Below are 25,021 nucleotides of genomic sequence, written 5' to 3'. Positions count from 1 at the left end.
CCCACGCTTCCAGGTCCTGTGGGCACATGAGACTGCCTCCTCTGAAAAGCACACCCCTCTTTTGGCTGCACCCCACTGCCATTGTCACTTGAAGGGGGCTGCCAGAGACCTACCCCCATCTGAGCCTACTCTCAATTTTCAGAATATCACAGCGTGTTTCTGGGTTTAGAGAGCAGCGACTGCCTTCACATCAGCATGAAAAGAAGAGCAGGGAAGATGAGACTATTCAGAATAATGTGATTTTAAAGATAAATGACAAAGGGCAAACCCCACATTTTCGCAGTTTGCCAACTGCTTTTCTTTCTAGATAAAGGATGACCACCACGTTAATAAATCATGCTAGGTCTACTGTTTCTTCCTCTTAGGATAAATTCAGTTACTGAAGCTCATCTATTTCTGAAGTCAAGTTAGTTTCACTAATCATCCCAATGCGGTGGAAGGGGAGCTCTGTTAATAACTTTTAAAATGACATTTTATATTTCAAAAATCAGACCCTAAGCATTCACAAGACTGGCCTGAACAATTCATAATATATCAGTTTTGTTTTTTTTTAATTTAGCTTCTATTTTTTTATACACCAGGGGATATATTTTCCAATAGCTCTCTTTCAAAAAGTTCAAAGAATTCTTTGATAGACACCACATCAGAGGAACTGTGGCTAAATACGGCTCATTCAAAATAAAAACACTCAGCACTTTTGCATTCAAATGTGGCAAAATGCAGGAGGCCAGGACCAGGACTCTGCCCATGTGTATCCTAAAGATTTCATTTGATTAGTTGTCACACTAATTTTTTGTATCAAACAGTTAGTTTGGCGGTATGTATGATGATAAATGGACATCCAAGTGCCAAATACTCTGGGCCTTGGCTATTAAATATACATGCTGTAAGTGTGAACATATACCTACTTGCTCTGTTATGAATTTATAGAGCAGTAGTTCCTGGAGCCAGGTGACTAAGTAAGAGTCAGTGCTTTATTTGAAAGAGAACAGAACATTTTTAGCTTTTCTGGTTGCACTGGTCTGGAAGAGTTTTACCATGTAAAGTTAAGAAAAGTGAATACAAAGTGTGTTACAAAAAGCATAGTACCCATGGCAAATTTCTGGTCCATTAATGATTGGTATTGGAAAAACTGATGCAACCAATTTGCTAGCAAGAATCCTGACTCCTACCGTGACCTTCATGAAATATCTAAGGCCATCAGAGGCTGCAGCAATAACCAAGTTTGCCTGTTGATATCCACTATGCACCTTCTATGAGATTATGCTCTTTGCTTCACCATTGGCAAAGAAAATCCACCTGCAGTGTTAAAAAAAAATGCAGGGAGAGTAGGCTCGGTGCTTCAAATAGTGCAGAAAAATCTCATAGCATGTTTTGAACCTGTCTACCTGGAGTTTCAATGTGGGAGGATGTGCAGTTGGTACACCTGGTGTGTCCAACAACAGGGACAGAAGGAGGTAAGCAAAAACAATCCCAGGAAGCCTGCTCCATGGCACCCCAGTGTGTCGGTGAGGAGAGCAGATAGTGACCCACATGCCAACTGTGCCCTCAGCCCCAAACCCAAGCAGGCAGGCCAAAGACATGACTGCAGCTCCAATGCTTTGTGCTTTCATGGTTTTATACCAAGCCATGGCCGTGTTTGCTGTCACATTGGCCAGATGCACTCCTTCAAACACCCATACCCCTGATGAACTGAACAAAGAGTACACAGGACAAGGACTTTGTGTTTTTCTGCAAGCCATTTACTCTGGGACTGTCAATGTGAGTACCAGGAACTAAGGAGGTGGTGTCAGACACATACATCCACACATATGTACCTATACACACATACATATTTTAGTCAGCTAGGAAACAACCACTGCAGAAAGGACCTGATCTGCTTTTAGGGTGTGCGCTCATGAATGCCCTTCTCCAGAAGCCAATCAGCCCAAATCAGTGGTTTCCAAGGCACCCCTTTGCCCTTCTATGTGAAACCAAAGCTGTTGCACATTATTCCCTCAGAGTGGAGCTTGCAGGAAAGCTTTTGTGGGCTGGCTGGTCATCAAAATGGTAGGGGAAGAAAAGGGAGGAGCCATGAAAAATACTCATTTCTAATAAATCCGAGATGGTTTCACATCCCTAAGGCAGACTCCTGTTGCTTTTGGCAGGCAGAACATAAAAAATAACACCAAGTCACAAACGCTACTTCTGAGCAGTTTCCTGTATGGGCTTTGGATTTGCTTTGTTTTCTGCTATTATTATCATTGCTATTAGAGGGGTGTTGTGGAAAAGAGCATAGGTGCATGCAAGGGGAGAAGTAGGAAAAAGCTAATCTGTCGTGTCATCACTCCTTTAATTCAAAGCGTAGAAACGCAGTCTTGTTAGAGTGTGAGGTCTGATAATGATAAGCCGGCACCACCTGAATAAACAGTCTGCGGGGCAGCTCATACCACAGCTAGTGGGAAGTGAGCGGTCCTCCGTCTGCTTTCTCCTCCAAAGAAAAAGCTAACCTTGAGAAAAGGCAAATGAGGCACACACTGCAGCACCCATCCCTTCAGCAGTGCAGGTTTCTGTAACAACTAGTGCCTAGGAAGGGGAATGATCTCAGCTTGGTCCATGGAGAGACCAGATGGGAAAGTCCTTAAATGGATAGATGCTCTTAAATCATGTGGTTGTGAGGAAATCCACCCAAAGTTACTTCTGTAATGGAAGCAGTGATTAACAAGCTCGTGAGTGGTCATCTCTGGGAATCTGTAGATGGGTGAAGGCCCATGGCTGGAAAAGAGCAAACATAATACCTTGCTTTAAAGGGGGGAAGGAAGAAGGTGTAAGGGAACTCCTGGTAACACCATGTTGCAAGAGGCTGCTTGCAAGAACCCTCTCTCCAGGATGGATGAGCAAAATAGACAGCAAACTCAAAAAGCACAGTGCAAACTGAACAAGATGCATCTTAACTAACAGCTCCATCACTGTGTTGTTTAGGTTCAATGCTTCTTTAGTTTTGTCAGCATATTCCTCAGGGCAAATCTTTGAATTGGTCAGAAACACATACTTTATGCATTTATTTGTCTGTATTGTATCAGTGACATCATTAGTGATATCATTGTTCAGTCATGTCATTGAATCAATACATTCAGGGACCTGAGGCTTATTTGTTTGGGAAGGTGAAGAGGAAATGAAACACCAGCAGACCAGACATGGAGAAGACAATGCACTGCATTAAAGGCTTCCACAAAGCATGGGGGGTTGGGGAGTTGGGGGATAAGGTTGTCCGAGCTGAAGGACTGAAGAATTAGTATTTAAAAGAGGAATCTCAGAGGAGCAACTGTGCCATGTCATAGCAGGGCAGCTGCTACAGACACCTCTGCAGTGCCGGATGAGAAGCAGGCAGCCTACACTTCAGAGGAGACTCTGAACCATTTTATCATTCATGATGATGTGTCTGACATGCGTTAACATGAACAGGAGCAGCCACTTCATAAATGGAGGCTACTGTATTCCAAAGACTTTCCATATTAAATCACTGGCACTGTAAATTGTGCCACTATAAAAACCTGGGGATTTACAGAGACCACCAAACTCATCCCATTCCCTCTCTGGCTGCTAAGCCCCCAGTCTCTCACCTTTAGTCAAGAAGGAAACATAGGCAATGCTCAACCAATGCAGGTAAAAATAAGTGATCTTCTCTTTAGTTAAAAAAAAAATCAAACTAAAACAAATAAAATCTCCATTCCTTCATCTTTAATTGAGACATTATACAAGTGAGAAGCAAGTGCTTCTTTCACAGGCAGCTGAAGACTGAAATAAAAATGTACATTCACTCTCCAGGTCATCCCACTGGTAGATGACCATACATTGAAACAAAACCATTCATAAAAGGGGTCTGGATTTGTTGAAAATTTCTATAGGAAGTCTATAGTTTGGATGTGAACCCCATGGGGCTGAAGAGGGTTGAGAAGTTGAGAAACAACAAGCAGAAAGAAAACCACAACTTTGGTACAAAAAACAGAAGTAATGGAAAGGATGGAAGTTCCTGAAAAGTTTCATGGGACACAAAGATAGCATAAAGACTCTGAAGTGTAAATACTCTCTAGATGAATCACAAAATTAGTTAAAATAAAATGAGATCCTACCCACAGACAGATGGGGCTAAAGATGTACTAAGCTCACTGTCTGAACACCCCCTTGGCACAAACTCATCTCAGGTGGTTTCTCTAGCCCAGAGGAGATCCTTAGGACACCATGTCTCATCTGCTGTGCACCACTGGATGTGGAAAGCCATAGAAATGTCTTTAGGTTGGGGTTGCCAAGTTTCACCTCAAAATAAAAACAAAACAACCCCCTAACTGTGCCTCTTTCTCTCCTCCACATGAAACACAAGACCTCTCACTACTGCTGAAAAAGCAGGAATGCTTTGCTCCCTAACTTTCTTTTCACTGATCTATGACACAACATGTAATCTGATATTTACAGCACCAAAAGAAAAGTTGTAGAATTGTTATCTTTGTTTATAATTTACTCTGCACCTGGATAACCACCTCCCTACTACAGAATCTCTCTAAGAGATATGACCATGCTAGCAAAGAAGTTACTGCCCTCCAGCTATTCCTCTTGCATTTTGCATTTGGATAAGGTTTTCCTTTAAAGGCATAAGACTGTATTTATTTTGGGGGGAAGAAGTTTTTCCTATCTGCACTCCAAAAATTGAGGAAAACCCTTATTTATTTTTTTTTCCCCAGCATATTGTCTGTGCCAAAAGATGAAAGCCATTGACTGTTCTTACATGTAGGTAGTCTGGCCCTTGTTCAACAAGGTATTTAAGTGTATGCCTACCTTTAAGTACGTTAGTAGTTAGACTGATTTCATTGGAATGAACCTTGTGTTTGTGGCTGATCCCATGCAACTTGATGAAGCAGGACTAAGAGGTTTATTTTGCTAGGTACCAAGTATACCCAGACAAGCACAGGTGTATAGAAATTCCCTACAGCCAGAGCCATGAAACGACAGCCATCCATTTTTGATGATCCTATATCCATTAGCTCACTCCTGAAGATTTTTTCCCCTCTTATGTAGGAAAAATATCCAAGAACTTGCAAACTGGTCATGGTGGAAAATGATCAAAGCATGTTCCTGTGACACATTTTTCCCTCTCAACCCAACCTTGCTTAAAACAAATGAGCCAACAGGCAATGATGCAATCCTCCTGAATTTCACTTATGGACCCAGGACCTCTTCCTTTTTAGTTTCTTCATGATTATGGAAGCTTATCTGTGTATGGCCCTGTTTCTTCCATAGAAGTTGTCAGCAGTGTCCTGCAGCCTATTTCAGTTATGATAACAGCTGCTCTTCTCCTCCCTTCTTCCCCAGCCTTTTCTAAACTGCAGGAAGGTTCCTGTGGTGTGCTGGTTCTCCCAGCACTCAGGAATTGCTTTCAGTGAATATTGTATTTAAAATCTATGCATAAACAAGGTAAAAATGGGGAATGAGAGAAAATAAAGAAGAAATAAAAATGCCACTAGTGATGTTGCTTAATTTCATCCTCTCAGAAACTGTCCTGTCATCACAAAAAAAAAAAAAAAAAAAAAAAAAAAAAAAGCCAAAAAACAACCCACCCAAGAGAAAACATTCACTATTCCCCAGATAAGATCATAAAACATAGTGGAAGCTATGTTAGGCCTCAGGACACGCTACAGTCAGCTGGAAGGAGAGGGACTCTCCACCTGGGCTCCCCTGAACCCTTCTGCACGCCACCAGCAGTTCTGTCCTGGGGGCTCCTCTGTCTCTGAAAGCACTTTGTCTTTTATAGGTCTGCTTGAGTCTTGCAGGCAAATCTGGGGAGAAGCCTTATTTTTCCCATTTTCTTGTCTTTCCTTTGCCTTCTGGGAAAGTGGAGAAAAGAGTTCCCCGCCTTTCTAGGGACAGTCAGCATTAAAAATGATATGATCTCAACTGACAGAACTGAAAAGATCGAGGCTTGGCTAAGAGAAGGCAGGAGAAGGGAGAAGAAAATGACTGCAGCCCTGATTTTATAGATTGTGCTCATCTTGGGTTATTAGTGTGGGGCTGAGCACCTTCCCCACTGCATACCTGCCAAGTTTTCCTATGGGAATAAGCCACGAGGTAAGGAGTGAGGAAACTGCTACCAGAAACCTAAAGCTACCCTAGCCAAATATGAAAATTAAGCTTTCCTCTTTGCTGCTCGCCTAGACTCTGGTTCCAAAGGATCCGGAAATATTATGGTCTTATGTTTTTAAAGAAAATTGTTCCATCGTGGCTCAGAATGCTCTAGGAGCAAGCTGCATTACCGGGTGTCACATCTGCTATCACCTGCATGCCAGAAGATTATTCTCTTGCTGATCGTACGCTTCTCAGAGCTTTAAACACCCAGCTCACAACCATTTCCCCTCCCTTCCCCCAGAAGATAATGAGTTGAAAACCGGTGTGGTGTGCTGAGAAAAGACTACCAGATGCCACCCTGGAGATGGGCTCCATTTTATGGGTGAATTACCCTTAACATGCAACTGGCAACATCCTCTGTGAAATGAAGAAGACCGCCTTGAAAATTAACGTTTAAACATGTTCAGCACTTCTCTCCTGTTTCCTTTTACTCCTTTCCCTGTTCTTCCCCATACTTGTGCATGCCCATGCATGGAGCCAGCAACCCCATAACAGAGTCTGTTGTAATAACAGAATTAGCGCTCGCCTTCCTCCCGACAACAGAGGAGACGGTACCTCTTTTGCTATTTCTTACCCTAAAGCTACCAGAGCAAACACACCCACTCGCTGTCTCCAACCAGGGCCAAAAAAGTAGTACGTAATCACATACTCTGGAACTAAATGCTCCAGGGGCAAATAAACAGACAATTCGGTGCATGACAACCTGGAGAGCAGCTGAAATGAAAGAGGACACTTGATGCTCACTTCTGGGTTTTTCCCCCTTATCGGGATTGGCTTGCACTTCTCCTGGGAGAAGTAGCTGTGTGCTGTGAAGATAAGAGTTGGTGACAGACCGGCCCAGGGCTCCTCTTCCCAGGTCCTCACGGTGAGTGCCGAGGGGAAAGGAATTACTGACTCAGTTTCACTCACTGTGAACATTTTGACTAATTCCCACAGAGCACCAATGGGGGATTTGGGTTTCATCTATCTGCTTTCCTCCAGGTCATCCCCATGTCTTGCTCCCTGGTCACCTGCCCTGGGAGTCCCACATTCAACAACAGTGAATCCATACTGTGAAGTTGTTAAACACATACTTGTAGTAAAGACCCTAAAATCATGGCTGTAATGTTGCCTAAATGAATAATATGGCAATCTCCAGCTCAATTTCTACCAGTAAATGAGATCTTCCCCTGTAGCTTTATCTCCCTAGGCTTTCAGAGTTCTGTACTGACACTATTCTCGTTCTGCTTTGATGCAAGACTGGCCATGCCTGTCCAAAATCTCAAAAAAATAAATGCTTAGACCCACACAAACACACACTCACATATGAATAGTGACGGATACGGCATGCTCCAAGTACTCAATGTCTTAAAAATCCAGTCTCACTTATAGCCAAGCTAAAGCAGGCCAGTGCATCTCCTCCCTCTAGCTCCCCAGTAGCTGTGCATACATCAGGCACATAAATAGGTAAGGACAGGAATGCAGGCATCAGAGAAGTGCACCATCGTAGAGAGCCACGGTCTGACAGATGAGAACCCCTGAACTTTGTGTGTGTGGCAAGTATCTAAACTCTGTAGGCTCTGAAGTGAGTAGGAGCTGACAGACAACAGAGCCAGCACCAGCACATTTCTGACAGCAGTGGCATTTGTTTTGTACCTCACAGGGTTCGGGAAGGGGGATAGGGGAGAGAAGGAGGAGGGGAATGAAAAAAAAGGGGAAGATAGCAAGGTAGAAACAAAGCAAACTGCTTGTTATTTCTCCCAGGACCATCTCCAAACCCGTTCAGCTCACGTTTGCTCAGTTGCTCTGCTGCAACACGCATGACCTATATTAAAGCAGAAGGTGAATTGCAGTATTTTCTCCTCCGTGGCAGGATGGAACATGCCACGGTGAGATACCCAGGCTCTCCATTTCTGGACAAGCCAAGTGATCCATGAGATGAGCGGGGGACAAGCAAAATGCAGGTGTGAATTTCTCTGACATTTTGGCGGCATTTTTAGGGAAATCTCCTCTTCTGTGTATTTCTGAAAGTCTTATGTGTGTCCAAGAGAAGTTGCGCCAATGTGTGAATTTACCCGTGTCGCTACACAGGAAGAACGAAACTGCCAGGAGCTCCTCTCCACACCCTACAGCCCCTGTCCTAGTGCCAGGGGGTGCTCTGGGTCCCGTCATGGGCAAAAGCAAAGGGGAGGGCTGCAAAGGGAGGGTCCCTTGAAGCACAATGGGTTCATGGCATGGCACCGGTGGTAACTGAAGTCTCATACCTCATTCTTGGGCATGTGGCAGGACACGGACGGGGAAAAACAGCCAAAAGGCACACCTGAGCTAGAGAAAAGCTCCCACACACAGAAATCCTTTAACATGCAGACTGGTGAAGGGAGTGATTTGCTCACAGGTGAAGTTTTTAACCAGGAAGAACTTAACAGCAACACCTACAAAAGGGATGGAAGGAAAACAATCCTGTTTTATTATAGGCAGTCACTTGGAATTAGCTTTATCGTATTTAAAAAGAAAATGGAACCAACTTCAAGGTTGAGAGGTCTGTGGCTGAGCTGTAGCTGCCAATGCAGCTTATTCTTTGAGAGGAAAAACAACACTCAGAAAGCAACTGTAAAAACCATGGTATGAGAATGCACAGGGCACAACTAAATGCAGTGGCATTCCTGGAAACCCCTACTGTACAAGAGAGAGAAGCCACAATTACCTATATAAGCATATGGTCTGAGTCCATGCCACAAAGCTAGGCAGAGTTTCCTATATCATATCCTCTGATTTATTATTTTTTTTCTCTGAAATGAAGGCAGAAAATAATTGATAGAATTTACTTAGAGAAACCATAACTTAGAGAAACATAGAGTCTTGCCTACAAAACTCTCTGCTGCATTTGACAGAACTGAATAAGCACCACAAGCAATTGTCGAGTGGTATGGATAGGAGATACTTTCACTGACCAACCTAAACTCTTGGCATGAACCTCTTTTGTTCATCCAATTTTCTTTCCCTTCATCCTCCCCCAGCCAAAAAAAAAAAAAAAAAAAAAAAGGAAAAAAAAAAGGATGTATCACAAAAAGATGTTGTCTATATCGATGTACACTGAAACCAAACCCTTTCTTCTGTTTTGGTATACTTAGCACAGTTTAAAGCCTTTCTTCTTCTATGATTTTTCAAAATTCAGATCATGTATTTAAATGAACATACTGTTTCAGAATTAAAAGTTGAAAAGTTTCATTTAGAAAATCTGAAAATGACATGTTTCCATGTTCAGCAAAATGCTTCAATGGAATGTTTTGACTTTGTTAAAGCTCCACATCCTCCTCCTTTCTGTCAAAAATACTCATCAAACTTAATCAATTTTCTAGAACATTTTCAGTACCTCTGAAATTATATTTTAGGCAGAATCAACCATGGATTGACAAAAACACCCCTTGCTGTATTATCATCTTACTTACGATAGCTTTGTTAACTATGTAATAATGCACTTTGATTTTTATTTTTTTTTTTTAATTATGATCTCTAGCATTCATTTGGTGCACCTGCATTTTTGTGTTTGGATCACCAGTGTGCTTTTACAAGTGAATCTCCTCCCTCTCCCCACTTTCCATGCATTGCTTTGCATCATAGATGGCTTTGGGAGCACACAAACTGGATTTCTTTCAGAAAAATACTAAAATGCAAGATCTGCTTCAGGAACACACCTAGTATGATCCAACTACTAAAGGGTGTTCAATGCATGGAGCTAGATGTGGTAAGCCCCTGCAACAAGCACAATGTGGGGCCAAGTTCTCAGCACTGAGTTTGTTTTATTTTCTTTACATGCCTCCTCTTGCTGCTCTGAACCGCTCTAGACAGAGGCACAGGGTCCCCCAGGGAATCTCCTCCATTCCTGTTTCTTGAGATGCTTTTCAAACCTGGCTCAGTGTCACTGTTCCTGCTTTGCACATGGAGAAAATGCGTCAGGCACAGTGCATTTATGGTTGGTATTTCAAAAGCACTTGCTCATTTTGCATACATTACAGTTGGGCAACCACTGAGAGAAACTCGTGGTAGGAATCACCCAACTTTGGGGGTGTAAAATCTGGACCTCTATGTCTGAGCTACAGGACTTCATATGATAACATATCTCATTCACCTTAAACACCTAGCACATAGGAGAGGTGGCTCTTCCATGAAAAGTTACTGGCCATAACTGAAGCCAAGATAACCAGTTCTGATTTAGGTGTCTAACTTCAAAACATAGACCAGAAAACTGGTTTCCAGGTAGTCCCTCAGAAGAACGGATTTCCAGTACAGCACTGACCAGCCACATGGACAGAAGCTCTCTGGATTGGAGTCACAGACCAGCTAAGGCTGGAGGGCACCTCTGGAGAACATCCAGTCCAACCCCTGATCAGAGCAGGGGCAGCTGCAGCAAGTTGCTCAGAGCTGTGTCCACTCAGGATTTGAGTTTCTCCACGGATGGAGACTACACAGCCTTTCTGGGCAACCTGATCCAGTGTTTGAACACACCACAGAAAAGCTTTTTCTTACATTCAAATGGATTTTTTTTGGTTGTTGTTTCAGCTGTGCCCAGCTTGTCCTGTCTCTGGATACCAATGAGAAGAGTCTGGCTTCATCCTCTTTTGATAGTCAGTATACTGGCAATCAGATTAAACTGAATAATCCCTCTTTATATGTGGGAATGTTTTGGTTTGTTCTGGTGATCAATAATTAATTCCTGAATGAATACATCCCATTAAGTTTTTCTGACTGGTTCATTCAATTTCACGACAAAATCAAATAGCTATTCTCTCAAGCCTCAATACCAACCTCCAACGGCTGTTGTTTAGAAACTTCACAATTACAATTTTTATTCATGCTTCATAATCTCAAATTCAGTGTTGAAAGATGCAATGAAGCACCAATAAACTTCTATTCATACAGTTAAAAGTTTATTGCGTAACCCATTCCAATTTTCATGAGATTTTTGCTCATAAATTTCTGCAATCCATTTCACCATTGATGTGTGTGCAGAGAGAGAGAGACATAAAGAAGACAGATAGACAGTAATTTTTATCCTCAAGCCCATGTAAATGAAACCTAAAATTCAAACTGACTTGGTAGACACAAGTTGTGAGATTCACATTATGGCTGAAAATGCATATGCAGAAATACATGAGATGGTGCAGGTGTGAAACTGCAGTGCAGCGTTGGGCATGCATTTTGAATTTTTATTTTCTTTCATTTTTCTTAAGAGTGTAAGCAAAGTTTATGCCCATATCCACTCTTCCTTTGCCAAATTATGGTTCCATCAAATTAAATTGTGCGTGCATCTTCATTTCTCTTTGTCTCACACATGACAGTCTAGAAGCCTGTTTCTGAGGAGAAAGAGATCCAAAGAGTGCCTGAAAACAGCTCTACCAACAGGAATTTAAAATAGATGTAAGGTCAAATTCTTGTGGCTGTAACTATGATGGATCTTGAGTGATTGACTCATAGTAGTAGTGATTTAAGAAAAGCAGAGGAGGGGGAACTGAGGGAAAAGCTTTTCTAGTGATTATAAAAAGGCTTCGTTTGCAACATGGCAGCCTGGCACAATGAGCTCAATGGAACAAGCTCCTGTCTCATCCACCTTCATGAAATCCACTTGATTTCAACTGAGACTGGGTAGGCAAGTCTCATTTGCCAACTTTAAATTGCAGGTCATATCAGTACAACAACATACTGACAAAATGAACGATCTTCTAAGATGAACATCTCTTTAATGGATTAAACCTTGAAATGTATCTCCTGGATACAGCTTCTACGAAGGAATTGAACCCAACCAGAGAAACCCCCTTCCAGTAGCAGGCAAGATCTCAGAGACAAAAAACAGCCCACCAAAATCTGCTCAAAAAACACTGGTCTTAGCCCTAATGAAAAATGAGAGGAAAGGGTCTTCCAATTCTTATCACAGAACCATAGAATCATTTAGATTGGAAACAACCTCTAAGATCATCAGGTCCAACCATTAACCTAGCACTGTCAAGTCTACTGCTAAACCAGGTCTCTAAGCACCATGTCTACTACATTTTGAATACCTCCAGGGATGGTGACTCAACCACTTCCCTGTGCAGTCTGTTCCAATGCTTCACAACCCTTTCATTGTAGAATTTTTTCCTAATATTCAACCTAAACCTCCCCTGGTGCAAATTGAGGCCACTTCCTCTTGTCCTATTGCTTGTTGTTTTCTTAACTCCTTTTTTTCCCTTTGTTTAAAGAAGCCCAGGCAGCTGTCAACAGTATTTCTCTGGCAATTTTGCAGTAAGCCTGTAACTGAAAAGCTAGCTAAAAGCAGTCATAAACAGCTTTATGCTGGTCCTAATTTGCCAAGTCTTGGAGTGACTGATAAGGCTGTGCTCAGCCTTTCCCCTGTGCTGCCAGGATGCTCAGCAACAGAAATGGAAGTAGCATTTTTGTATCATTTGTATTTGCCTTTTTTCTCTTCTTTATCTTTCAAGCAAGAATTGATTGTTTCCAAAAAAGCAGCAGCAACTACACCAGTTTATCTTGGAGGACTTGGCCTTCCAACAAGATGGTCTTTAATACCGCATTTAATGCCAATTCAAAGTTCTCAAACAGGGTTTTCCTTTTAAAGCTTTGTAGCTGAAGCAAAACAGAATGCAGTTCAAAAGTAAAATGAGATCTGGCCATACAACACCTTTCAGATGCTTTCAGCTTCTCCCCTGCCTTTTCTTCTGTATCTTTAACAACACAGTATTATAAAGTGAATATTATGTGATAATCTGAAGTCTTTATAAAAGACTTTAATGGAAGTTGTTGGCTATACGCCCGAGCAGGCAGAGTTTTCTATGCTCAAGCTCTCAAATCTCACTTGACTATTAAACACGACCCAGCGTCAAGGTCACATTAACACCTTTGACTCTTGGGACCCGGCATATTTTGTTGAAATGAGCATGGTGTATCAATCAGCTGGGATGCCCTCATTCTTCTTCTAGATCTAGAAGCCATTAAACTTTTGGCAACATCAGAGACTCAAAAGCTGACTGGAGAGCTATTGGTGCTATATCACAGGTAAGTAGAAAGGGCCTTTATGAGACTCTTTGTTCAGTGTGATCGTTAGGGGGAACAATACAGCCATGTTACAAGTCTTTACTTCTGCCACAAAGAAGCAGAAAGATCTTCCCCATGATGCACAGCTTTAGAAAATATCCCTAGTTTGCCTTTCTGCTGAGATTAGTTATCTCAAAACAGCTAGCATTCTGTTTATAAGAAAATCTGGGACTAGAGTCACTAACAAGAGTCTGGCAGTGCGAAGCTGTCATAAACATATTTGGGGAAATGGCGCACAGCCCAAACATCTTTCACCTGGCCAGTTTCCCTCTGCTTGACATGACTACCATTTGCACTTGTGGGTAGCCAGCAAATGGCAGAGCAGACCTGAGACTCGCCTAATCTCTACCAAAAGACAGCCTAGGTTTCAGTCGTCTCTAAACTTAGGTACACAACAGGAGCTTAAAACCCACTTTTGGACTGTATATTCTTCCACTGACCCTTAATCAGCCACAGTGGAGGATCCCACCTTCTAGCACTCTTGTTTTTGTAAGACTCTAATACTTCTTTTTTCACCTATTCAAAGACAAGATGGCTTAACTTTTCATCTAAAGGCAGATTTTGAGATCCTCTATAAGCTGTCTCAACCCTCAAATGCGACTGTCACCCCTTGCTCCGTGGGAGCATCACCAGCCCAGCTACTGAATACAAGCAGACAGCACCATCTGGTTCTTTTGGCATAGATATTCCCAGTTTCTCGCTTGGAAAATAAAGTATGCCATGGGCTGGCTTGAGCATTCTTGCCACTAGTTAAACCTTTATATTGTAAAAACAGAGACAAAATTTACAGCATTTTTATATGCTAAATAACGTTAGGTGGCCCTGGAGACTACCTTTGAAAGAAAATGGCTTTTGGAGCTCGGTGAGATGATTTTCAGCTTCCAAATGGAGGGACTATTAAGAAGAAGCATGCCTAATACCCACTGAAACCAAAACAGACGGATTCCCATGCCAAGCTGCATGGCAGAAGCTCTGAGGCACTGCAGATAGTTAGGACGCACAAACCTTCTAGGATGAGGTTGGAATGAAGGGGCATTTTCTGTGGCTGCTACCCTTTGCTCATGAACATATTTTTCTTTTATTTATTCTCATTTTTCATCACTGCTTAAAAAAAACCCTGCAGTCCCATATGCCCCATCATTCAAGCTGGCAATACTCTTCACAATCAAAATTAGAAAGACTAGATGGCAAAATAGCCTGTTGGTTGGCAACACCAGCTGCTTTAAAATACTAACCTTGTTTAATTCCTCTGAAACCTTGTATCTCTGAAATACCAACTGTCGTGGAAACATTTCCTTTCACTTGCTTCTCTGACAGGGGTAAAATTACTTCAGCAACTATTTCTCTGTATGAGATGAAAACAGCAGATCAGTGGGATTTTCACAGCTGCATTTGGGGCCTTTTCTATACTGAACTGTGATGTGTAATTTTGATTTGGTCCTCTATGAAATTACAAAGTTATTTGTGTCCTTTGGTGTAGTACAGAGTAAAAAATAAGTCAAGTGGTTCAAGTGAATATAGGTAGGGCCTTATCTGAACCAAAATGTATAACAATTCCCAAACATCAGATCAGAAATAAGCACACACACATGAACTCTGCATATCCATATACATTTGTAAGCACACTCCACCTTCTCAGGTAGCCTAGTAGAAGTGACAAAGCGTGAAGGGTCATAGCACTTCAAAATCACCAAGTGTACTGGGTCTGGCTGGAATGTTAACTTTCCCGGCAGCAGCCCATACAGTGCCGTACTCTGTACTTGTAGCTGGAACAGCAGTGTTATCACACCAGTGTTGTGTCTACTGCTGAGCAGCAGTGGCACAGCACTGGGCCTTTCTCTAACCCTCCTAGGGGGTGGGCAAAAAGTGAGGAGAGAAACATCACTAGGGCAGCTGACCTAAACCAATCAAAGGGATATTCCATACCATGTGGTGTCACACTCAGCAATAAAAGGTGGAAACAGGAAGAAGAGGGGAGGGGTGGGCTCTCGTTGAGAAGACGTCGGTCCTCCTCTCGAACACTGGCTGCGTGCGTTGAGGCCTTGCTTCAAGGACGTGGTCAATCATCGCTCATTTGTGGGAAGTAGAGAGTAATTTCTTTCCTCTGCACTCCCATATAGCTTTCATTTATTTTGTTTGTTTGTTTTCCTCCCTTTTTCCCCTTTCCCTTTTATTTCCCCTTAGTTAAATGGTTTAGTTCATGGTAGTCTTTATTTCATTATTATAATTATTTCCCTTTAATTAAATTATCCTTATCTCAACCCGTGAGTTGTTCTTTGCTTTACTTCTCCCCCCTCCTCATCTAAAGGAGGGGGAGTGAGAGAGCGGTTGTGGGGTTTAGCTGCCCAGCACGGTAAAACCACCACACCAAGTCCTTTTGGGACAACATTTCCAAGAAGGCCCTCTAGCTCAGCTCTGGAACAGAAAAACTACTAGGAATTGGGGATCTGTGAACCTATTTTACAGGAGGCCAGAAGACTTCAGCTTTAGTCTTGCAAAATGAAGGCCAAATGTTTATATAGATGCCTACTCTAAATTAATTGCGGAGATAAAAGCCGAGAGAAAGACAGGTTATTGAAGCTGGCTTAAACGGTTATAACCCGGTCAAAATAAATTTAGGCCAGAAAAAGCTTCCTAGGTTTTAGAGCAGTGAGGTCCTGGAAAGTCTTCAAAGCAACTCAGAAGATCCTTTTCTTTGCTTTTTCCTATATTGCTGCTATTTCCCTTATAGCCATCTCTAGCTAAAACTGGACAGCCCTTCCACTGGCAGAGTTCATACCCTAGTGCTTCACAGGACTTATTCCTTCACTCAGGGCAGAAGGATGTACCTTGGTGTCTTTAAAGAGAAGGACTTTGTTCCAAGAGGGGAAAGTGTGTTTGTGAAGTCTAAGCTGTCTGGAGAACATGATTCTCCCAGATTGTGCTTGGTACCTTGCTGATCCAAGTGGGCAGCCATGCTCACCACAAGCCTGAAGGAGCAGCTGGGCTGCCTCACCAAGAGACAAGGCAAGAATGTGGTGATGCCCCTGATTTCAGGGTACCAGAGGGGCCAGGGTGACCCTTGGATGGCCACTCAAATGCCTACAGCTGCGGAATGAAGACTGGCCAATCTAAATAATCACAGAATCACAGAATCACAGAATTTCTAGGTTGGAAGAGACCTCAAGATCATCGAGTCCAACCTCTGACCTAACACTAACAGTCCCCACTAAACCATATCCCTAAGCTCTACATCTAAACGTCTTTTGAAGATTTCCAGGGATGGTGACTCCACCACTTCCCTGGGCAGCCTGTTCCAATGCCTCACAACCCTTTCAGTGAAGAAGTTCTTCCTAACATCTAACCTAAAACTCCCCTGGCTCAACTTAAGCCCATTCCCCCTCGTCCTGTCACCAGGCACGTGGGAGAACAGGCCAACCCCCACCTCGCTACAGCCTCCTTTAAGGTATCTGTAGAGAGCGATAAGGTCACCCCTGAGCCTCCTCTTCTCCAGGCTGAACAAGCCCAGCTCCCTCAGCCGCTCCTCGTAGGACTTGTTCTCCAGGCCCCTCACCAGCTTCGTCGCCCTTCTCTGCACCCGCTCAAGCACCTCGATGTCCTTCTTGTAGCGAGGGGCCCAAAACTGAACACAGTACTCAAGGTGCGGCCTCACCAGAGCTGAGTACAGGGGGACGATCACCTCCCTAGCCCTGCTGGTCACACTGTTCCTAATACAAGCCAGGATGCCGTTGGCCTTCTTGGCCACCTGAGCACACTGCTGGCTCATATTCAGCCGACTATCAACCATCACTCCCAGGTCCTTCTCTGCCTGGCAGCTTTCCAACCATTCCTCTCCCAGCCTGTAGCTCTGCTTGGGGTTATTGCGCCCCAGGTGCAGGACCCGGCACTTGGCCTTGTTAAACTTCATGCAGTTGACCTCAGCCCATCGGTGCAGCCTATCCAGATCCTCCTGCAGAGCTTTCCTACCCTCAAGCAGATCGACACACGCACCTAACTTGGTGTCCCTAAATCTCACAACTTCTAAAAGAAATCAATCTTACCTGTCAGGTTAATTAAAGGACAAAGTTTGGAAGGCATGTTTGTTTTAAATGTGCACTCATTTCTGTATTGCATCACACTGTCATTCCTTCATTTAAACAAAACTTAGTTCTCTGATGTCGTGGTTTAACCCGGCTGGCAGCTAAACACCACGCAGCCGTTCGCTCACCCTCCCCCCTCCCTCTCTGGGACGGGGGAGAGAAATGGAAAGTGAAGCTCATGAGTTGAGATGAAGACAGTTTAATAAGACAGGAAAATAATAATAATAATAATAATAATAATAATAATAATACAATGATGATAATAGTACTACTACTAATAATATGTACAAACAAGTGATGCACAATGCAATTGCTCACCACCCGCTGACCGATGCCCAGCTTAACCCCGAGCAGTCCGGCCCCCTCCCCCCGGCTAGCCACCCCTATATATTGTTTAGCATGACGTCAGATGGTATGGAATACCCCTTTGGCTAGTTTGGGTCACCTGTCCTGGGTCTGTCCCCTCCCAGCTCTTACTGCACCCCCCCAGCCTGCCCGTTGGCAGGACAGAGCAAAGGCTGAGATGTCCTTGGCTTAGTATAAGCACTGCTCTGCAACAATTAAAGCATCGGGGTGTTATCAGCACTCTTCTCATTCTAAGCCAAAACACAGCATTCCACCAGCTACTAGGAAGAAAATTAATTCTGTGCTAACTGAAACCAGGACATCTGATAATTATACCCATTACAGTAGGTGACATCTTGGTAGTCACTGTCAAATTTTAATACAAAGATGAAATTGGAGGTGTTTTCCAACCTAAATGATTCTACAAAAAATCATTTCCTCTACCAATTAAAAGAAAAAACATATTTTAAAAACAAGGCTATTTCAGAATAATCTGATTTGCAAGAAATATTTTGCAAAGCTAATGCCTTTAAAAGAAGATAAGTGTTCTATATTTGGAAAAATTTGTCTGTAGGCATTATATGACAGGACTGGCCTTTGTCCTGTCTCTGCAACGCCCAGCATTTCAAGGGATCTTCTCCACCATGAAGGCTTCAGTGCTCTAGAGTAGATCTCAGGAGTTATCCACCTACACACTTCTACAAAGTGGGCCCTTCCTTACCCAGCCCATAGGAGCACCCATTTATTAACTTCTCCAGGTTCCCACATTACCTTCAGACACACATAAGGGAGCTGAGCAGGGCATGGGCAGAGCAGCACCATTTGGTGGATATGCAGTAGTATCTTCCCCCTCCATTTCCATTCCTCTCTCTTGCCCAATAGCTATGAGCAAAGTGTTTACTACTAGGCAGAGCAACTCCTTGATTTTTCTTCTGGACCTGGTGTAAAAGAAGATGACTGACAGATGGCTCTGGAAACTGAAGCTTTCCAAGATCATTGGCAGAACAGGGCTGGTAGCGAGGGCTTGCCCTGGCCCCTTGCTGGCATGCCTCTGCCACAAATCTATGGGGTTTACCTGCATGAGACACAGGTTTGCACCCCACTCTTGGCCTGACACCAACCACTTGAATGACAAAAGATGCCTCCTCCAACTAACCCTGGCCATTCGCAAAGACAATTTTACCCTTGGAACAAAACCTCCAATTCCTTGCAAGCCAAAGCACACCCAAGAAGGCAGAGGAGCTGCATCAGTGCAAACAGCAAGGACAGGCCCTCATAACCTCCCTGGGACCCCACTGTGCAGGCAAACCCACTAAACCCACAGCCCAGCAGGTACGAGGGCAGTGCCAGCCCCGGCCCCTCTCTGAGCAGACCATCCTGTCCGCTGAGCCCCGCTGACTCGGCCGCCTCAGCGGCCCCCGCGCTGCCCCTCGCTTTTCAGCAATGTGCTGCCCGCAGCTCTGCTTTTGTTTGTCGGGCTGATCCCTCCATCTGCTCAGCGGCTGGGCCCATTCAGCCGCCGTGCCCTGCTCCCGCTGCTCCTGCCCCAGTGCTGCCTGGTCATTGTCTCTCGTAAGCCAGCCACCATCCCCACACAAAAGGCCCCAGAGCTAGGTAAATCCTCCTGATACCAGCCCAGCAGCAAACAGAGCTGGACATGGATATTCGCCCCAGCTCTCCACCCTGCACTCAGGGACACGTGTAGCAATGCCGACCTCACGTCAAAAAAGCATTGAAACACCAACGTGCGTTCAAACAGCCCTCCAGATGCACACGGGGACTCATCAGGAGGCTTCCTCGGGAGCCCATCTGGGCTGTCTCGGCTCAAAAATAAGCAAACAATACTGGCGCGGCCCTAATGCCACCCAGGAGCTACATTCCCAGTGTACCGAGTCATCTCCAAGCAGGAAAATTCCCACAAGCATCTTTACAAGCCTTTGCACCCCTGTGCCAAGCACACTGAGCTGTATGCTCTTAAGCCCCAGCCGTCAATAACTCATCTAGACCCTTTCGATGAACCAGCATCCCTCCGTTTTCTGCAATGATGGATCAAAGCACAGCCACGCAGCCTCAGTATGCTCATCTTTCATGGCTCCTAATCAATATGAAAACTTGTGATGGAGAATGAGGGTTTCATTTGCAGACTACGGTTCTTTTTTTGAGGATAAAAAAGAGGGAAAAAAAAGTAGTGAAGGGAGAGATTAAAGGTTCTGACTGCCCAAAGGGATTTGGTTTTCACTTGAGCAGGAAAGAGAAAAGCACTGAAAACACATAGGAAAGGCCTATTCTGTATTACAGGTGCCCACTTTTAGACTTTTCTTTATCTTGACTGGGAAGTTTTGTTAATTTCCACTGTGATGTAGGAAGTGTAAGAGGTCTACTTATACAGCACCTGCTGTGCCAGACTTGTACTGCTCTGTAACAGTCACCTCGCTGCTGAGACTGCAGTGGAAACTGAGGAAAAAATGGGTCTTACAGTAAGAAACAAGAATTTCCAGCAAAACCAAGATAAATATTAGTTCACAGTGAGATGGCAATAGCACCTTTCCTTACAAATGTATAATAGACATTTTTTGTTTTGATGGAGAGAAACATTAGACTAAATCCTCCCCAGAAAACTTTCCTTCATGGCTCAGGTTAAGTCATTTCTTTCTGCTGTGTACAGATCTTGCCCCTTCTTCCAGGACCTGTGGGAGATGTAAAACCTGAAGAGTAGCAACATATCCTGGGCTGCATCAAAAGCAGCATGGCCAGCAGGGAGAGGGAGGTGATTCTCCCTTTCTGCTATACTCTCATGAAACCCTACCTGGAGTCCTTCTTTCAGCTCTGGGTCCCCCAGCACAGAAAGGAAGTATTAGAGTGAGTCCAGAGTGGCCTAACAGTACCTAAAGGGGGCCTACAGGGAAGCTGGGGAGGGACTCCTTGACAGGGAGTGTAGGGACAAGACAAGGAGTAATGGCTTTGAAGTAAAACAGGGTAGATTTAGATTAGATATAAGGAATAAATTCTTTACTCTGAGGGTGGAACAGGTTGCTGAGAGAAGCTGTGGATGCTCCATTCCTGGAGGTGTTCAAGGCCAGGCTGGATGGGGCTTTGGGCAACCTGGTCTGATGGGAGGTGTCCCTGACCACGGCAGGGGGGTTGGAATTAGATGATCCTTAGGGTCCCTTCCAACCCAACCCATTCTGTGTTTCTATATCCAAAGGCTACAGCACCAAAGGCCGTGGGTGCACACAGAGCAGCTCAGGAGCACAGTGCACATGCAGGCATCTCCTCACACTGTGCTGATGAAGCCTGGCCAGAGGACTGAGGAGAAGAGCTGATTTATCCTGCAGTTTTCCTTCTAACTACACCACACCACAGCATCAAGGCTTGCTGGAGACACAGATCACCCATGGGTCTCAAAAAGAAGAAAAATCCTGAGGATCATCCACAGCTAGAAATGTTTTACCAGCACTTAACCAACCTATCAGGCCTACAAAAGCCACTTACTTCTACCCAGAGCCCATGAGTGTGAAATATTCCCTCTAACTACCTCACCAACAGATCTGTGAGATCTCCCATGACCACTGACACAATTACCTGGGAATAACCCAGTGATGCCTCTGCCACCAAAGCCCACCAGCCCTGCTATTGCAGGGGTTCCTCCCATTTCTCCTGGAGACACAGTCTCATTTCAGACTTCTCATTTCAGACTGCACACCTTGATGGCAGGAGCTTCTCTATGTATTTTTCCATTACATGCACTTTTAGATTGATGGCAATTGCATGAGATAAATAAAGTTCTGAAGAGCCAAGGGATCCACTTTACGATGTAATATATCAAAAACATAAGAAAATTCAAACATCTTTTAAAAATGTAGCCAAAAGTCTGGACTGGGAAGAAAGGAAGGAAGGAAGGAAGGAAGGAAGGAAGGAAGGAAGGAAGGAAGGAAGGAAGGAAGGAAGGAAGGAAGGAAGGAAGGAAGGAAGGAAGGAAGGAAGGAAGGAAGGAAGGAAGGAAGGAAGGAAGGAAGGAAGGAAGGAAGGAAACCAGATAAGTTCAAAACAAACAAGTGTCAAGACTGCCAAGTTCATAAACAATATATTTTTTTTGCTTAGCTAGATCCTGTCATCTCCCACCATGGTCATTGAGATTGTGATGATACTATTCAGCCACACTTATGAAGCTGTAATTGAGAGCTAGGTAATATTCTCAAAATTAGAAGGAAAAAATACAAATAAAAAACCCTCACTAAACTTTTTCAGACAAGTGCAACAGTCACAAAAGTGTCTCAAAACTGGTCCAAATATATGAGAACTCCAAGTACCTCAAAAAAGAATCTGTGAGCCCTCCACGGGTAGAGCATAGTCTGAAATATTTCCTCTGTTAGCAAATTTTGGTTTCCTCTGCCCTCCTTCTGATGCGGCCAATGTAAACTTTCCCATTTTCTGTTTGTTTTCCCTTGGAGAGCACCATGCCTTACAACAGAAAAATGAAATCCCACAATTCCACTCCCCACTGCGCTTGGCATCTTTTTTTGCCAGGAGTATTTTGCCATCATTATATGAAGCCTCCTACAAAATGGTAGCTTTGGGTCATTAGTATGCCTAGCATTTTTATTTATTTATTTTTATAGACAGTTCACCTTCAGGTTTCTTGGGATATGAATGCTGCTCAAAGGCTTCAAAGAATATTAGCCCTTTCAGCATTACTTACTCATGTGATTTGTTTTCATCCCACATAAAGATGAGAGAGGACTTTGAATGTTTTCTCTATATGTCTGACAAATGTTAACAATGGGTATTTACATAAGAAAGGCTCATGATTTATATTTTGATTTTCAGTCTATAGTGAAGATAAGCCTAACCAGAGATCATTTGTGGAAGATAAACATTTATCCCATTTTTCTTTTGACAAGCCAAAGAACGCAAAGTTCAAAAAATATTAAAAGGGAGGATGCAGCCTTCCAACACTAAATTTATAGACTACATTATCAGAGCTGGCCTTCACATTGCCTTTCACCCTTCCCTTTTCTGTCCAGAAAATTGGTACAGCAAGGACCTTGTGCTCAAGACCTTTTTTTTTTTTTTTTTTTTTTTTTTCCATAAAGCTCTCAGCACTTGGTGGTGGCGTCTGAATAATTAATTATAATACATTTGTATATGGTGCTGCATGCAGAACTGCTTATACCAGAAAATAACAAAATGGACATGCACAGAAACGTTGCATACACTTTTGAGAGAATGCCTGGCTAATGGCAGGCAGAAACACAGCTTACCAGGTCAGTACTGTCTTCTTAGAAGGAATAAATACTGTTGCACTCAAAACCCTTTATGTGACAGTGGTATATATTACCAGTACCATAAACCCTAAGAACAATAGTTTAGACTCCAGAAGAAAAAAACACATTAAGTACAGGATGCTGAGAATTTTTTTTTTCCTCTAACCTTTCCCCTGAAAAAAAATAATTTCGCAAATCTTTTCCACCTATTTCATTTAAGAGATGCTCTCAGCAGATAAGGTTAGCACAGTACATATGTCCTTCTGCAGATTCTCACTCATCTTCCTAACTAATCATACCTGAGATTCAGCTGGCCAGTCATGCCCAGCATTCATTCCGCATGGTTTACTGAATATTTGTAGAAACCACAGCTTCAAAGTCATTGTTCCTTACGGTGTTTTTTAGCTGCTGCAGCATTTTTTACTGTGCCCACATCCTTTACCTACAGGGCTTTTCCTAGCAATTATGATTTATGCTGCTCTGTTGCACAGCATTTTTATCTAACTGTGGGATTTTGCCCTACCTCATTCCAAACTCCCAGTTCCTACCTTCATCAGTTATAACCAGTGTGCTGGCATCTCACCCAGCTCTTCATCTGACAGCCAAACCACTTACTCACTCGAGCCGGCGCACGCTGTTCCCAGATCCTGCACTATCTTTTGGATATAAACAGCCATTCATGGGAGCATCCCTTACTTCTTCTCTGACTTTTATCCCCACACCCCAGTGTGAAGCTGATACTCGAGCACCGTTCCCATGGGTATAGCATTACAAATCCACTCTGCATCACCTTCCCTATGCGCTGCGGTGCTCACACTGAGGCTGCCCAGCAGGGCATGCCAAAGCAAGCCTCAGGGGACAAGCGTGAGATCTGCTGAAGCAATCTGTGGCTCCCACCCAGCCTGTGTGCCCTGGATCCCTGGCACAGTGGAGAGTGGGAAAGGATGGTGCATGCTCTGGTCATGCCCCAACGTGGAGTTTGGACACGGCTGTGGCATGCACCCACACGCGGATGCTGGGAAACTCTCCTGGGTTCAGCAGCGCAGGTATTGCGCTGGACAGAGGCTGTTGTTGCACTTGATAGCAGCCCTGCTTGAAAATGTGAGGCACTGAAGATTATGAAGTGCCTCTGAAATACATGCCACCAAGCATGGAATTCCTCTCCGTCTGCCAGGACAAACAAAACCAAGCCATTACATTAACATCTACATCCCCCAAGTGTGTTAGGCATTGGCAAGGGGTGACGCTGGGGAAGGAGAGGAGGTGCTACAGAAGGAGACAGGAGGGAGGGGAGAAGTCTGTCATTATAAACAGACAAAAGTACAGTCTCAACCAGAGCTTTTGGTATTGTCCTTTCTGTGACCTTCTCCAGCCTGTGTTTACCAAGAGCACTGCAGAAATCATTCTGATTACTACACACTCGAGTAGAAGGTTTTTCACTGGCACATAAGCACACGTGCTGGAGATGCCAGTCACAGCTTTCCACACTACTGCAGTTCTCAAATGTGCACATCGCTGCTGATAAAGGGGTGAGCAGCGGGGGAGGAAAACACAGCCTCTCACAATGCAGCTCTTCAGTTTTTCAAGTGTCTGGGTAGCAATTCCTGTCCCCAGTTTCCATTGCCTGCTTTTGCTGCAGCGCTTGTCTGCTTTTGAATGACTCTCCCTTTCCTTCCTCAGGCAGCAGAGCATGGTCCACCAGCACCCTGTGGTTTTATGGCGCCCACCGGAGCAACAGCTGTTGCCTACTGTCACCCTCTTGCCAAGCCATGCCTTTTGCTTCTCCTTTTGTTGAACATTTGCAAGTGGGAGCTCCCCCCCTGCACGAAGCCTAAGCGTTAAGTGCTGCGGGCCCCGGCGACCTGTGACTACACAGAGCAGCAGCCATCCTGCTTCCTACCTGCTCTGACTGCCACGGAGAGAGGGGGATTCCTCAGGGGCTCTCTAAAGGGCTGACATCTAACCTGGGAAGAGATAAGGGATCAAACTGAGCTCCTAAGTGGATTGTTAAATTGTTTGGGTTACAGCACAGAAGGAAAGAAAGCCAAAGGCAAACAAAAAGCCATAACTTTAACTCTACTGAGGCACAATACTCTAGAATGGACAGAG

The 25,021-nt window shown here is 43.9% G+C and overlaps 1 protein-coding gene and 1 long non-coding RNA gene across 4 annotated transcripts in view; both read right to left on the bottom strand.

Moving 5' to 3' along the window:
• NHS (NHS actin remodeling regulator) overlaps positions 1–25,021 on the bottom strand; it is a 246,645-nt gene that overhangs the window by 121,658 nt on the left and 99,966 nt on the right. The window lies entirely within an intron of this gene.
• Positions 22,713–25,021, bottom strand: part of LOC311439687 — a 41,496-nt gene continuing 39,187 nt past the window's right edge. Inside the window, exon 3 of the long non-coding RNA XR_014694895.1 lies at positions 22,713–24,876. This is a non-coding gene — a long non-coding RNA (uncharacterized lncRNA). The remainder of the gene's footprint in view (positions 24,877–25,021) is intronic.

The sequence above is a fragment of the Aythya ferina genome (assembly GCF_964211825.1).
Source record: "Aythya ferina genome assembly, chromosome: 1".
NCBI lineage: Eukaryota > Metazoa > Chordata > Aves > Anseriformes > Anatidae > Aythya > Aythya ferina.
The sequence above is the reverse complement of the archived record's forward strand: the minus strand, read 5'-3'. Positions and strand labels throughout refer to the sequence as shown.